The sequence below is a fragment of the Panulirus ornatus genome, chromosome 1 (assembly GCF_036320965.1).
Source record: "Panulirus ornatus isolate Po-2019 chromosome 1, ASM3632096v1, whole genome shotgun sequence".
In the NCBI taxonomy this organism is placed as follows: domain Eukaryota; kingdom Metazoa; phylum Arthropoda; class Malacostraca; order Decapoda; family Palinuridae; genus Panulirus; species Panulirus ornatus.
Genome location: NC_092224.1, coordinates 42,164,332 through 42,179,507, shown reverse-complemented (window position 1 = coordinate 42,179,507; position 15,176 = coordinate 42,164,332). Strand labels below are relative to the sequence as shown.

The 15,176-nt window shown below is 43.4% G+C and overlaps 1 protein-coding gene across 1 annotated transcript in view; it reads right to left on the bottom strand.

Annotated features, from left to right (window-relative positions):
* The window catches only part of Clbn (Nuclear export mediator factor NEMF homolog Clbn), a 908,728-nt gene that overhangs the window by 451,961 nt on the left and 441,591 nt on the right, over positions 1–15,176 (bottom strand). The window lies entirely within an intron of this gene.

Here is a 15,176-nt window from a genome sequence, read left to right as displayed (position 1 = left end):
GAGAATTTGGGGTGAAGATTTGTGGAGGTTTTCAGAAAAGAAGAGAGAATTTGGGGTGAAAACAGTGGTTAGAGTAAGTGAGCTTGGGAAAAAGACTTGTGTGAGGAAGTACCAGGAGAGACTGATTACAGAATGGAAAAAGGTGAGAACAAAGGACGTAAGGGGAGTGGGGGAGGAATGGGATGTATTTAGGGAAGCAGTGATGGCTTGCGCAAAAGATGCTTGTGGCATGAGAAACGTGGGAGGTGGGCAGATTAGAAAGGGTAGTGAGTGGTGGGATGAAGAAGTAAGATTATTAGTGAAAGAGAAGAGAGAGGCATTTGGACGATTTTTGCAGGGAAATAATGCAAATGGCCGGGAGATGTATAAAAGAAAGAGGCGGGAGGTCAAGAGAAAGGTGCAAGAGGTGAAAAAGAGGGCAAATGAGAGATGGGGCAAGAGAGTATCATTAATTTCTTGGGAGAATAAAAAAATGTTTTGGAAGGAGGTAAATAAAGTGCGTAAGACAAAAGAACAAATGGGAACTTCAGTGAAGGGGACTAATGGGGAGGTGATAACAAGTAGTGGTGGTGTGAGAAGGAGATGGAGTGAGTATTTTCAAGGTTTGTTGAATGTGTTTGATGATAGAATGGCAGATATAGGGTATTTTGGTTGAGGTGGTGTGAAAAGTGAGAGGGTAAGAGAAAATGATTTGGTAAACCGAAGAGGTAGTAAAAGCTTTGCGGAAGATGAAAGCCGGCAAGGCAGCGGGTTTGGATGGTATTGCAGTGGAATTTATTAGAAAAGGGAGGGTGACGTTGACTGTTTGGTAAGGTTATTTAATGTATGTATGACTCATGGTGAGGTGCCTGAGGATTGGCGGAATGCTTGCATCGCGATATTGTACAACGGGTAAGGGGATAGAAGTGAGTGCTTAAATTACTGAGGTATAAGTTTGTTGATTATTCCTGGGAAATTATATGGGAGGGTATATATTGAGAGGGTGAAGGTATGTACACAGCATCAGATTGGGGAAGAGCAGTGTGGTTTCAGAAGAGGTAGAGGATGTGTGGATCAGGTGTTTGCTTTGAAGAATGTATGTGAGTAATACTTAGAAAAGGAAATGGATTTGTATGTAGCAATTATGGATCTGGAGAAGGCATATGATAGAACTGATAAAGATGCTCTGTGGAAGGTATTAAGAATATATGGTATGGGAGGCAAGTTGTTAGAAGTAGTGAAAAGTTTTTATTGAGGATGAAAGACATGTGTATGTGTAGGAAGAGAGGAAAGTGATTTGTTCTCAGTGAATGTAGGTTTGCGGCAGGGGTGTGTGATGTCTCCATGGTTGTTTTATTTGTTTCTGGATGGGGTTGTTAGGGAGGTGAATGCAAGAGTTTTGGAAAGAGGGGCAAGTATGCAGTCTGTTGTGGATGAGAGAGCTAGGAAAGTGAGTCAGTTGTTGTTCGCTGATGATACAGCGCTGGTGGCTGATTCATGTGAGAGACTACAGAAGCTGGTGACTGAGTTTGGTAAAGTGTGTGAAAGAAGAAAGCTGAGAGGAAATGTGAATAAGAGCAAGGTTATTAGGTAGAGTAGGGGTGAGGGTCAAGTCAACTGGGAGGTAAGTTTGAATGGAGAAAAACTGTAGGAAGTGAAGTGTTTTAGATATCTGGGAGTGGATCTGGCAGCGGATGGAACCATGGAAGTGGAAGTGAATCATAGGGTGGGGGAGGGGGAGAAAGTTCTGGGAGCATTGAAGAATGTTTGGAAGTCGAGAACATTATCTCAGAGAGCAAAAATGGGTATGTTTGAAGGAATAGTGGTTCCAACAATGTTGTATGGTTGTGAGGCATGGGCTATGGATAGAGTTGTGTGGAGGAAGGTGGATGTGCTGGAAATGAGATGTTTGAGGACAATATGTGGTATGAGGTTGTGTGATCGAGTAAGTAATAATAGGGTAAGAGAGATGTGTGGTAATAAAAAGAGTGTGGTTGAGAGAGCAGAGGAGGGTGTTTTGAAATGGTTTGGTCATATGGAGAGAATGACTAAGGAAAGATTGACCAAGAGGATATATGTGTCAGAGGTGGAGGGAATGAGGAGAAGTGAGAGACCACATTGTAGGCGGAAAGATGGAGTGAAAAAGATTGTGAGTGATCAAGGCCTGAACATTCATAAGGGTAAAAGGCATACAAGGAATAGAGTGAATTGGAACGATGTGGTATACCGGGTTCGACGTGCTGTCAATGGATTGAACCAGGGCATGTGAAGTGTCTGGGGTAAACCATAGAAACTTCTGTGGGGCCTGGATGTGGAAAGGGAGCTGTGGTTTCGATGCATCATTACATGACAACTAGATACTGAGTGTGAACAAATGTGGCCTTTATTGTCTTTTCCTAGTGCTACATCACAGCCATGAGGAGGGAGGGGGTTGTCATTTAATATGGGCCGAGGTGGCGATGGGAACAAATAAAGGCAGACAGTATAAATTATGTACATGTGTATATATGTATATGTCTGTGTGTGTATATATATATGTATACATTGAGATGTATAGGTATGTATATTTACATGCGTGGACGTGTATGTATATATATGTGCATGTGGGTGGGTTGGGCCATTCTTTCATCTGTTTCCTTGCGCTACCTCGCTAATGCGGGAGACAGCAACAAAGCAAAATAAAATATAATTATTTATATTTATTTTGCTGTATCGCTGTCTCCCGTGTTAGCGAGGTAGCACAAGGAAACAGACGAAAGAATAGCCCAAAACACCCACATACACATGTATATACATACGCGTCCACACATGCAAATATACATACCTATACATCTCAATGTACACATATATATACACACAGACACATACATATATACGCATGTACATAATTCATACTGTCTGCCTTTATTTATTCCCATCGCCACCTCGCCACACATGGAATAACATCACCCTCCCCCCTTAAGTGTGCAAGGTAGTGCTAGGAAAAGACAACAAAGGCCCCATTCGTTCACACTAAGTCTCTACCTGTCATGTAATAATGCACCGAAACCACAGCTACCTTTCCACATCCAGGCCCCACACAACTTTCCATGGTTTACCCCAGACGCTTCACATGCCCTGGTTCAATCCATTGACAGCACGTCAACCCCGGTATACCACATCGTTCCAATTCACTCTATTCCTTGCCCGCCTTTCACCCTCCTGCATGTTCAGGCCCCGATCACAAAAAATCTTTTTCACTCCATCTTTCCACCTCCAATTTGGTCTATCACTTCTCCTCGTTCCCTCCACCTCTGACACATATATCCTCTTGGTCAATCTTTCCTCACTCATTCTCTCCATGTGATCAAACCATTTCAAAACACCCTCTTCTGCTCTCTCAACCACACTCTTTTTATTACCAAACATCTCTCTTACCCTATTTTTACTTACTCGATCAAACCACCTCACACCACATATTGTCCTCAAACATCTCATTTCCAGGACATCCTGCGCACAACTCTATCCACAGTCCACGCTTCCCAACCATACAACATTGTTGGAACCACTATTCCTTCAAACATACCCATTTTTGTTTTCCGAGATAATGTTCTCGACTTCCACACATTCTTCAAGGCTCCCAGAACTTTCGCCCCCTCCCCCACCCTATGATTCACATCCACTTCCATGGTTCCATCCGCTGCCAGATCCACTCCCAGATATCTAAAACACTTTCCTTCCTCCAGCTTTTCTCCAAACTTACCTCCCAATTGACTTGACCCTCAACCCTACTGTACCTAATAACCTTGCTCTTATTCATATTTACTCTTAACTTTCTTCTTTTACACACTTTACCAAGCTCAGTCACCAGCTTCTGCACTTTCTCACATGAATCAGCCACCAGCACTGTATCATCAGCGAACAACAACTGACTCACTTCCCAAGCTCTCATCCACAACAGACTGCATACTTGCCCCTCTTTCCAAAACTCTTGCATTCACCTCCCTAACAACCCCATCCATAAACAAATTAAACAACCATGGAGACATCACACACCCCTGCCGCAAACCTACATTCATTGAGAACCAATCACTTTCCTCTCTTCCTACACGTACACATTCCTTACATCCTCGATGAAAACTTTTCACTGCTTCTAACAACTTGCCTCCCACACCATATATTCTTAATACCTTCCACAGAGCACCTCTATCAACTCTACCATATGCCTTCTCCAGATCCATAAATGCTACATACAAATACATTTGCTTTTCTAAGTACTTCTCACATACATTCTTCAAAGCAAACACCTGATCCACACATCCTCTACCACTTCTGAAACCACACTGCTCTTCCCCAATCTGATGCTCTGTACATGTCTTCACCCCCTCAATCAATACCCTACCATATAATTTACCAGGAATACTCAACAGACTTATACCTCTGTAATTTGAGCACTCACTCTTATCCCCTTTGCCTTTGTACAATGGCACTATGCAAGCATTCCACCAATCCTCAGGCACCTCAACATGAATCATACATACATTAAAAAACCTTACCAACCAGTCAACAATACAGTCACCCACTTTTTTAATGAATTCCACTGCTATACCATCCAAACCTGCTGCCTTGCCAGCTTTCATCTTGCGCAAAGCTTTTACTACTTATTCTCTGTTTACCAAATCATTCTCCCTAACCCTCTCACTTTGCACTCCACCTCAACCAAAACACCCTATATCTGCCACTCTATCATCAAACACATTCAACAAGCCTTCAAAATACTCCATATCCTTCAAACATCACCACTACTTGTTATCACCTCCCCATTAGTTCCCTTCACTGAAGTTCCCATTTGCTCCCTTGTCTTATGCACTTTATTTATCTCCTTCCAAAACATCTTTTTATTCTCCCTAAAATTTAATGATACTCGCTCACCCCAACTCTCATTTGCCCTCTTTTTCACCTCTTGCACCTTTCTCTTGACCTCCTGCCTCTTTCTTTTATACATCTCCCACTCATTTGCATTATTTCCCTGCAAAAATTGTCCAAATGCCTCTCTCTTCTCTTTCACTAATAATCTTACTTCTTCATCCCACCACTCACTACCCTTTCTAATCAACCCACCTCCCACGCTTCTCATGCCACAAGCATCTTTTGCACAAGCCATCACTGCTTCCCTAAATACATCCCATTCCTCCCCCACTCCCCTTACCTCCTTTGTTCTCACCTTTTTCCATTCTGTACTCAGTCTCTCCTGGTACTTCCTCACACAAGTCTCCTTCCCAAGCTCACTTACTCTCACCATCCTCTTCACCCCAACATTCTCTCTTCTTTTCTGAAAACCCATACAAATCTTCATCTTCGTCTCCACAAGATAATGATCAGACATCCCTCCAGTTGCACATCTCAGCACATTAACATCCAAAAGTCTCTCTTTCGTGCACCTATCAATTAACACGTAATCCAATAATGCTCTTTGGCCATCTCTCCTATTTACATACGTATACTTATGTATATCTCGCTTTTTAAACCAGGTATTCCTAATCACCAGTCCTTTTTCAGCACATAAATCTACAAGCTTTTCACCATTTCCATTTACAGCACTAAACAACCCATGTATATCAATTATTCCCTCAACTGCCACATTACTCACCTTTGCATTCAAATCACCCATCACTATAACCTGGTCTTCAGCATCAAAACCACTAACACACTCATGATCTTTCTTCTCATGCCCAGGTACATATCACCCATCTCTCTCCATCAACTTTCAGTTTTACCCATATCAATCTAGAATTTACTTTCGTACACTCTATCACATACTCCCACAACTCCTGTTTCAGGAGTAGTGCTACTCCTTCCCTTGCTCTTGTCCTCTCACTAACCCCTGACTTCACTCCAAAGACATTCCCAAACCACTCTTCCCCTTTACCCTTGAGCTTTGTTTCACTCAGAGCCAAAATATCCAGGTTCCTTTCCTCAAACATACTACCTATCTCTCCTTTTATCTGATCTTGGTTACATCCACACACATTTAGACACCCAATCTGAGCCTGCGAGGAGGATGAGCACTCCCTGCGTGACTCCTTCTTCTGTTTCCCCTTTTAGAAAGTTAAAATACAAGGAGGGGAAGGTTTCTGGCCCCCCGCTCCCGTCCCCGTTAGTCACCTTCTACTACACGTAAGGAATGCGTGGGAAGTATTCTTTCTCCCCTATCCCCAGGGATAAAAATGAAATATATATATATATATATATATATATATATATATATATATATATATATATATATATATATATATATATATATATATTTTTTTTTTATTATACTTTGTCGCTGTCTCCCGCATTTGCGAGGTAGTGCAAGGAAACAGACGAAAGAAATGGCCCAACCCCCCCCATACACATGTATATACATACGTCCACACACGCAAATATACATACCTACACAGCTTTCCATGGTTTACCCCAGACGCTTCACATGCCTTGATTCAATCCACTGACAGCACGTCAACCCCGGTATACCACATCGCTCCAATTCACTCTATTCCAAGCCCTCCTTTCACCCTCCTGCATGTTCAGGCCCCGATCACACAAAATCTTTTTCACTCCATCTTTCCACCTCCAATTTGGTCTACCTCTTCTCCTCGTTCCCTCCACCTCCGACACATATATCCTCTTGGTCAATCTTTCCTCACTCATTCTCTCCATGTGCCCAAACCACTTCAAAACACCATCTTCTGCTCTCTCAACCATGCTCTTTTTATTTCCACACATCTCTCTTACCCTTACGTTACTCACTCGATCAAACCATCTCACACCACACATTGTCCTCAAACATCTCATTTCCAGCACATCCATCCTCCTGCACACAACTCTATCCATAGCCCACGCCTCGCAACCATACAACATTGTTGGAACCACTATTCCTTCAAACATACCCATTTCTGCTTTCCGAGATAATGTTCTCGACTTCCACACATTCTTCAAGGCCCCCAGAATTTTCGCCCCCTCCCCCACCCTATGATCCACTTCGGCTTCCATGGTTCCATCCGCTGCCAGATCCACTCCCAGATATCTAAAACACTTCACTTCCTCCATTTTTTCTCCATTCAAACTCACCTCCCAATTGACTTGCCCCTCAACCCCACTGTACCTAATAACCTTGCTCTTATTCACATTTACTCTTAACTTTCTTCTTTGACACACTTTACCAAACTCAGACACCAGCTTCTGCAGTTTCTCACATCAATCAGCCACCAGCGCTGTATCATCAGCGAACAACAACTGACTCACTTCCCAAGCTCTCTCATCCCCAACAGACTTCATACTTGCCCCTCTTTTCAAAACTCTTGCATTTACCTCCCTAACAACCCCATCCATAAACAAATTAAACAACCATGGAGACATCACACACCCCTGCCGCAAACCTACATTCACTGAGAACCAATCACTTTCCTCTCTTCCTACACGTACACATGCCTTACATCCTCGATAAAAACTTTTCACTGCTTCTAACAACTTTCCTCCCACACCATATATTCTTAATACCTTCCACAGAGCATCTCTATCAACTCTATCATATGCCTTCTCCAGATCCATAAATGCTACATACAAATCCATTTGCTTTTCTAAGTATTTCTCACATACATTCTTCAAAGCAAACACCTGATCCACGCATCCTCTACCACTTCTGAAACCACACTGCTCTTCCCCAATCTGATGCTCTGTACATTCCTTCACCCTCTCAATCAATACCCTCCCATATAATTTACCAGGAATACTCAGCAAACTTATACCTCTGTAATTTGAGCACTCACTCTTATCCCCTTTGCCTTTGTACAATGGCACTATGCACGCATTCCGCCAATCCTCAGGCACCTCACCATGAGTCATTATTATCATTATTATTATTATACTTTGTCGCTGTCTCCCGCGTTTGCGAGGTAGCGCAAGGAAACAGACGAAAGAAATGGCCCAACCCCCCCCCCCCATACACATGTATATACATACGTCCACACACGCAAATATACACACCTACACAGCTTTCCATGGTTTACCCCAGACGCTTCACATGCCTTGATTCAATCCACTGACAGCACGTCAACCCCGGTATACCACATCGCTCCAATTCACTCTATTCCTTGCCCTCCTTTCACCCTCCTGCATGTTCAAGCCCCAATCACACAAAATCTTTTTCACTCCATCTTTCCACCTCCAATTTGGTCTCCCTCTTCTCCTCGTTCCCTCCACCTCCGACACATATATCCTCTTGGTCAATCTTTCCTCACTCATTCTCTCCATGTGCCCAAACCACTTCAAAACACCCTCTTCTGCTCTCTCAACAACGCTCTTTTTATTTCCACACATCTCTCTTACCCTTACGTTACTCACTCGCTCAAACCACCTCACACCACACATTGTCCTCAAACATCTCATTTCCAGCACATCCATCCTTCTGCGCACAACTCTATCCATAGCCCACGCCTCGCAACCATACAACATTGTTGGAACCACTATTCCTTCAAACATACCCATTTTTGCTTTACGAGATAATGTTCTCGACTTCCACACATTCTTCAAGGCCCCCAGAATTTTCGCCCCCTCCCCCACCCTATGATCCACTTCCGCTTCCATGGTTCCATCCGCTGCCAGATCCACTCCCAGATATCTAAAACACTTCACTTCCTCCAGTTTTTCTCCATTCAAACGCACCTCCCAATTGACTTGACCCTCAACCCTACTGTACCTAATAACCTTGCTCTTATTCACATTTACTCTTAACTTTCTTCTTCCACACACTTTACCAAACTCAGTCACCAGCTTCTGCAGTTTCTCACATGAATCAGCCACCAGCGCTGTATCATCAGCGAACAACAACTGACTCACTTCCCAAGCTCTCTCATCCCCAACAGACTTCATACTTGCCCCTCTTTCCAAAACTCTTGCATTTACCTCCCTAACAACCCCATCCATAAACAAATTAAACAACCATGGAGACATCACACACCCCTGCCGCAAACCTACATTCACTGAGAACCAATCACTTTCCTCTCTTCCTACACGTACACATGCCTTATATATATATATATATATATATATATATATATATATATATATATATATATATATATATATATATATGCTTGTGGCATGAGAAGAGTGGGAGGTGGGTTGATTAGAAAGGGTAGTGAGTGGTGGGATGAAGAAGTAAGAGTATTAGTGAAAGAGAAGAGAGAGGCATTTGGACGATTTTTGCAGGGAAAAAATGCAATTGAGTGGGAGATGTATAAAAGAAAGAGACAGGAGGTCAAGAGAAAGGTGCAAGAGGTGAACAAAAGGGCAAATGAGAGTTGGGGTGAGAGAGTATCATTAAATTTTAGGGAGAATAAAAAGATGTTCTGGAAGGAGGTAAATAAAGTGCGTAAGACAAGGGAGCAAATGGGAACTTCAGTGAAGGGCGCAAATGGGGAGGTGATAACAAGTAGTGGTGATGTGAGAAGGAGATGGAGTGAGTATTTTGAAGGTTTGTTGAATGTGTTTGATGATAGAGTGGCAGATATAGGGTGTTTTGGTCGAGGTGGTGTGCAAAGTGAGAGGGTAAGGGAAGATGATTTGGTAAACAGAGAAGAGGTAGTAAAAGCTTTGCGGAAGATGAAAGCCGGCAAAGCAGAAGGTTTGGATGGTATTGCTGTGGAATTTATTAAAAAAGGGGGTGACTGTATTGTTGACTGGTTGGTAAGGTTATTTAATGTATGTATGACTCATGGTGAGGTGCCTGAGGATTGGCGGAATGCGTGCATAGTGCCATTGTACAAAGTCAAAGGGGATAAGAGTGAGTGCTCAAATTACAGAGGTATAAGTTTGTTGAGTATTCCTGGTAAATTATATGGGAGGATATTGATTGAGAGGGTAAAGGCATGTACAGAGCATCAGATTGGGGAAGAGCAGTGTGGTTTCAGAAGTGGTAGAGGATGTGTGGATCAGGTGTTTGCTTTGAAGAATGTATGTGAGAAATACTTAGAAAAGCAAATGGATTTGTATGTAGCATTTATGGATCTAGAGAAGGCATATGATAGAGTTGATAGAGATGCTCTGTGGAAGGTATTAAGAATATATGGTGTGGGAGGCAAGTTGTTAGAAGCAGTGAAAAGTTTTTATCGAGGAGGTAAGGTATGTGTACGTGTAGGAAGAGAGGAAAGTGATTGGTTCTCAGTGAACGTAGGTTTGCGGCAGGGGTGTGTGATGTCTCCATGGTTGTTTAATTTGTTTATGGATGGGGTTGTTAGGGAGGTGAATGCAAGAGTTTTGGAGAGAGGGGCAAGTATGAAGTCTGTTGGGGATGAGAGAGCTTGGGAAGTGAGTCAGTTGTTGTTCGCTGATGATACAGCGCTGGTGGCTGATTCATGTGAGAAACTGCAGAAGCTGGTGACTGAGTTTGGTAAAGTGTGTGAAAGAAGAAAGTTAAGAGTAAATGTGAATAAGAGCAAGGTTGTTAGGTGTAGTAGGGTTGAGGGTCAAGTGAATTGGGAGGTGAGTTTGAATGGAGAAAAACTGGAGGAAGTAAAGTGTTTTAGATATCTGGGAGTGGATCTGGCAGCGGATGGAACCATGGAAGTGGTAGTGGATCATAGGGTGGGGGAGGGGGCGAAAATTCTGGGAGCCTTGAAGAATGTGTGGAAGTCGAGAACATTATCTCGGAGAGCAAAAATGGGTATGTTTGAAGGAATAGTGGTTCCAACAATGTTGTATGGTTGCGAGACGTGGGCTATGGATAGAGTTGTGCGCAGGAGGATGGATGTGCTGGAAATGAGATGTTTGAGGACAATATGTGGTGTGAGGTGGTTTGATCGAGTAAGTAACGTAAGGGTAAGAGAGATGTGTGGAAATAAAAAGAGCGTGGTTGAGAGAGTAGAAGAGGGTGTTTTGAAATGGTTCGGGCACATGGAGAGAATGAGTGAGGAAACATTGACCAAGAGAATATATGTGTCGGAGGTGGAGGGAACGAGGAGAAGAGGGAGACCAAATTGGAGGTGGAAAGATGGAGTGAAAAAGATTTTGTGTGATCGGGGCCTGAACATGCAGGAGGGTGAAAGGAGGGCAAGGAATAGAGTGAATTGGAGCGATGTGGTATACCGGGGTTGACGTGCTGTCAGTGGATTGAATCAAGGCATGTGAAGCGTCTGGGGTAAACCATGGAAAGCTGTGTAGGTATGTATATTTGCGTGCGTGGACGTATGTATATACATGTGTATGGGGTGGGTTGGGCCATTTCTTTCGTCTGTTTCCTTGCGCTACCTCGCAAACGCGGGAGACAGCGACAAAGCAAAAAAAAAAAAAAATATATATATTATCCCTGGGGATAGGGGTGAAAGAATACTTCCCACGCATTCCTCGCGTGTCGTAGAAGGCGACTAGAGGGGACGGGAGCGGGGGCCAGAAATACTCCCCTCCTTGTATTTTTTAACTTTCTAAAATGGGAAACAGAAGAAGGAGTCATGCGGGGAGTGCTCATCCTCCTCGAAGGCTCAGACTGGGGTGTCTAAATGTGTCTGGATGTAACCAAGATGTGAAAAAAGGAGAGATAGGTAGTGTGTTTGAGGAAAGGAACCTGGATGTTTTGGCTCTGAGTGAAACGAAGCTCAAGGGTAAAGGGGAAGAGTGGTTTGGGAATGTCTTGGGAGTAAAGTCAGGGGTTAGTGAGAGGACAAGAGCAAGGGAAGGAGTAGCAGTACTTCTGAAACAGGAGTTGTGGGAGTATGTGATAGAATGTAAGAAAGTAAATTCTCGATTAATATGGGTAAAACTGAAAGTTGATGGAGAGAGATGGGTGATTATTGGTGCATATGCACCTGGGCATGAGAAGAAAGACCATGAGAGGCAAGTGTTTTGGGAGCAGCTGAATGAGTGTGTTAGTGGTTTTGATGCACGAGACCGGGTTATAGTGTTGGGTGATTTGAATGCAAAGGTGAGTAATGTGGCAGTTGAGGGAATAATTGGTATACATGGGGTGTTCAGTGTTGTAAATGGAAATGGTGAAGAGCTTGTAGATTTATGTGCTGAAAAAGGACAGATGATTGGGAATACCTGGTTTAAAACGCGAGATATACATAAGTATACTTATGTAAGTAGGAGAGATGGCCAGAGAGCGTTATTGGATTATGTGTTAATTGACAGGCGCGCGAAAGAGAGACTTTTGGATGTTAATGTGCTGAGAGGTGCAACTGGAGGGATGTCTGATCATTATCTTGTGGAGGCTAAGGTGAAGATTTGTATGGGTTTCCAGAAAAGAAGAGTGAATGTTGGGGTGAAGAGGGTGGTGAGAGTAAGTGAGCTTGGGAAGGAGACTTGTGTGAGGAAGTACCAGGAGAGACTGAGTACAGAATGGAAAAAGGTGAGAACAATGGAAGTAAGGGGAGTGGGGGAGGAATGGGATGTATTAAGGGAATCAGTGATGGATTGCACAAAAGATGCTTGTGGCATGAGAAGAGTGGGAGGTGGGTTGATTAGAAAGGGTAGTGAGTGGTGGGATGAAGAAGTAAGAGTATTAGTGAAAGAGAAGAGAGAGGCATTTGGACGATTTTTGCAGGGAAAAAATGAAATTGAGTGGGAGACGTATAAAAGAAAGAGACAGGAGGTCAAGAGAAAGGTGCAAGAGGTGAAAAAAAGGGCAAATGAGAGATGGGGTGAGAGAGTATCATTAAATTTTAGGGAGAATAAAAAGATGTTCTGGAAGGAGGTAAATAAAGTGCGTAAGACAAGGGAGCAAATGGGAACTTCAGTGAAGGGCGCAAATGGGGAGGTGATAACAAGTAGTGGTGATGTGAGAAGGAGATGGAGTGAGTATTTTGAAGGTTTGTTGAATGTGTTTGATGATAGAGTGGCAGATGTAGGGTGTTTTGGTCGAGGTGGTGTGCAAAGTGCGAGGGTTAGGGAAAATGATTTGGTAAACAGAGAAGAGGTAGTAAAAGCTTTGCGGAAGATGAAAGCCGGCAAGGCAGCAGGTTTGGATGGTATTGCAGTGGAATTTATTAAAAAAGGGGGTGACTGTATTGTTGACTGGTTGGTAAGGTTATTTAATGTATGTATGACTCATGGTGAGGTGCCTGAGGATTGGCGGAATGCGTGCATAGTGCCATTGTACAAAGGCAAAGGGGATAAGAGTGAGTGCTCAAATTACAGAGGTATAAGTTTGTTGAGTATTCCTGGCAAATTGTATGGGAGGGTATTGATTGAGAGGGTGAAGGCATGTACAGAGCATCAGATTGGGGAAGAGCAGTGTGGTTTCAGAAGTGGTAGAGGATGTGTGGATCAGGTGTTTGCTTTGAAGAATGTAAGTGAGAAATACTTAGAAAAGCAAATGGATTTGTATGTAGCATTTATGGATCTGGAGAAGGCATATGATAGAGTTGATAGAGATGCTCTGTGGAAGGTATTAAGAATATATGGTGTGGGAGGCAAGTTGTTAGAAGCAGTGAAAAGTTTTTATCGAGGATGTAAGGCATGTGTATGTGTAGGAAGAGAGGAAAGTGATTGGTTCTCAGTGAATGTAGGTTTGCGGCAGGGGTGTGTGATGTCTCCATGGTTGTTTAATTTGTTTATGGATGGGGTTGTTAGGGAGGTGAATGCAAGAGTTTTGGAAAGATGGGCAAGGATGAAGTCTGTTGGGGATGAGAGAGCTTGGGAAGTGAGTCAGTTGTTGTTCACTGATGATACAGCGCTGGTGGCTGATTCATGTGAGAAACTGCAGAAGCTGGTGACTGAGTTTGGTAAAGTGTGTGAAAGAAGAAAGTTAAGAGTAAATGTGAATAAGAGCAAGGTTATTAGGTACAGTAGGGTTGAGGGTCAAGTCAATTGGGAGGTGAGTTTTAATGGAGAAAAACTGGAGGAAGTGAAGTGTTTTAGATATCTGGGAGTGGATCTGGCAGCGGATGGAAACATGGAAGCGGAAGTGGATCATGGTGGGGGAGGGGGCGAAAATTCTGGGAGCCTTGAAGAATGTGTGGAAGTCGAGAACATTATCTCGGAAAGCAAAAATGGGTATGTTTGAAGGAATAGTTGTTCCAACAATGTTGTATGGTTGCGAGGCGTGGACTATGGATAGAGTTGTGCGCAGGAGGATGGATGTGCTGGAAATGAGATGTTTGAGGACAATGTGTGGTGTGAGGTGGTTTGAGTGAGTAAGTAACATAAGGGTAAGAGAGATGTGTGGAAATAAAAAGAGCGTGGTTGAGAGAGCAGAAGAGGGTGTTTTGAAATGGTTTGGTCACATGGAGAGAATGAGTGAGGAAAGATTGACCAAGAGGATATATGTGTCGGAGGTGGAGGGAACGAGGAGAAGAGGGAGACCAAATTGGAGGTGGAAAGATGGAGTGAAAAAGATTTTGTGTGATCGGGGCCTGAACATGCAGGAGGGTGAAAGGAGGGCAAGGAATAGAGTGAATTGGAGCGATGTTGTATACCGGGGTTGACGTGCTGTCGGTGGATTGAATCAAGGCATGTGAAGCGTCTGGGGTAATCCATGGAAAGCTGTGTAGGTATGTATATTTGCGTGTGTGGACGTATGTATATACATGTGTATGGGGGTGGGTTGGGCCATTTCTTTCGTCTGTTTCCTTGCGCTACCTCGCAAACGCGGGAGACAGCGACAAAGCAAAAAAAAAAAAAAAAAAAAAGTTTGAATGGAGAAAAACTGGAGGAAGTAAAGTGTTTTAGACATATGGGAGCGGATCTGGCAGCGGATGGAACCATGGAAGTGGAAGTGGATCATAGGGTGGGGGAGGGGGCGAAAATCCTGGGAACCTTGAAGAATGTGTGGAAGTCGAGAACATTATCTCGGAAAGCAAAAATGGGTTTGTTTGAAGGAATAGTGGTTCCAACAATGTTGTATGGTTGCAAGGCGTGGGCTATGGATAGAGTTGTGCGCAGGAGGATGGATGTGCTGGAAATGAGATGTTTGAGGACAATGTGTGGTGTGAAGTGGTTTGATCGAGTAAGTAACATAAGGGTAAGAGAGATGTGTGGAAATAAAAAGAGCGTGGTTGAGAGAGCAGAAGAGGGTGTTTTGAAATGGTTTGGGCACATGGAGAGAATGAGTGAGGAAAGATTGACCAAGAGGATATATGTGTCGGAGGTGGAGGGAACGAGGAGAAGTGGGAGACCAAACTGGAGGCGGAAAGATGGAGTGAAAAAGATTTTGTGTGATTGGGGCCTGAACATGCAGG